The sequence below is a fragment of the Microcaecilia unicolor genome, unplaced genomic scaffold (genome assembly GCF_901765095.1).
Source record: "Microcaecilia unicolor unplaced genomic scaffold, aMicUni1.1, whole genome shotgun sequence".
Classification (NCBI taxonomy): domain Eukaryota; kingdom Metazoa; phylum Chordata; class Amphibia; order Gymnophiona; family Siphonopidae; genus Microcaecilia; species Microcaecilia unicolor.
In genome coordinates, this window is record NW_021963340.1 from 85,870 (window position 1) to 87,749 (window position 1,880).

A 1,880-nucleotide genomic window follows, 5' to 3' on the forward strand; every position below is an offset into this window, starting at 1 on the left:
ACCTTGGTGGGCCAGTTGGACCGCTAGCTTCCCCCTCCCATCCCCCCTCCACATTGAACAAAAACACCCTGGTGGACCAGTGGAACTGCTATCTGCCCCCTCCCGGCGGCCTACCTCTTCGTGGTGGTAGTAGTAGGAGGAGGGAGGGACTAGAACTCCCTCCCTCCTCTTCGGGGGTCTTCCCAAAATGGTGGCGTCCCTTCCTGCCCAGTGCATCCTGGGATGCGCAGGGCAGGGCTTAACACATATATGGAAGTTAAGCCCTGCCCAGCGCATCCCAGGATACACCAGGCAGGGTGGGATGCCACCATTTTGGGAAGACCCCCGAAGAGGAGGGAGGGAGTGCTAGTCCCTCCCTCCTTCAAATACCACCACCACTATGGAGAAGTAGGCCATCGGGGGGTGGAGATGGGTAGATAGCAGTCCCACTGGACCACCAGGGTGTTTTTGTGCGATGTGGGGGGTGGGAGTGGGAAGCTAGCAGTCCCACTGGACCACCAGGGTTTTTGTGCTTTGGGGAGAAGGGCCTGGAAGTCCATCAGACCTGCAGGTCTTGTGTTTGGGGGAGGGCTTAGGTTTGACAGGTCTGGGAGAAAATCCCAGACCTGTCAAACCTCTTCTGCGGGAGGATTGTGCCTTGGGTGCATGCCCGGGCACAATTCTCCCGCAGAAGTACCCCTATGATCAGAGCTAATGGTGCACATAAATTTGCATGCTATTAGATTTGATCATAGAGATTTTATAGCCCTGTGCTGTTCCAGTGCTATTTTTAGAGCGCCATTTGGAACAGTGCGGGTCTTCTGATCATCGGCCCATAAGGGAGTGAAGTACCTTATAGACTTTGTAAATAATTATTTGTTACTGCTGTCTTACTGTCTGTTCTGCCACACTGGAGAATTTGATTGCATTCTGGGGTCCTTTCACAAAGCTGCGGTAAAAAGTGGCCTGCGGTAGTGTGGGTGTGTCTTTTAGGCACGTGCCGGGCCATTTTTTACTGCGTCTTGGAAAAAGGCCTGTGCTAATATTAAAACTAGCACTCGCCTATTTATGGCTTGAGCCCTTACTCCACCAATTGACCTAGCGGTAAGGGCTCATATGCTATCCACAAGGTAACCATGCAGCACACGCCAACATGGGTGCGCTGCTGGTTACCGCCGGGCACGCCCCCTCCTGTGGTGGAAAATAGAAAATTATTTTCTGCTGTGGGATTCAGCACATGCCAAAATTGGAATTACCGCCGGCTGCAGGTGCTACCCTGGCGGTAGTGCTGATTGGGTGCGCGCTACTCATGTGTTAGCCCTCCCACATCTTTGTAAACGGGCCCCTTAGTGAATTACTTAAATATTTGGTTTGGAACACATTATCTGGAGTTGTCTGAGTTATTGAGTGGCGTGTCTTAAAAATCTGAAAGCGGCTTATTCGATCTCCTGGTGTAAACCAGTCCCAGCCCCACTAACAAAAATATTTTATGTATTATGTTCTCACCACTCTGGGCTTGCACTAAGCAACTGCCTAGGCAACATTTGAACCCAGGGCTGAACCCCTCATCCCTCTTACACTCCTCTGCCCCTCCTACTTTTCTCTGTATTCTCATCCCTCTCTTTTCTCCCTGCTGCTGCCATCCAGGCCCCATACAAGGCTGAAGAAGCAACCTCCTCTGCCTGGGGACTTAATCGGGCCCGAACATATTGCAATTGGTTCTTTGGCCTCGGTTGAGAGCCAAAGATGATGGCCTTTTCCAGGAAGCCTCCTCAGCCATGAAAATCCATTCCCCCCCAAACCTTGCAGATGACATCATTAATTTTTATCCCTCCTCTTTAATCACTTTGTGAACTTGATACTTTGAGCATTTCCTTTGCAGACAGAAATATAACCCCATA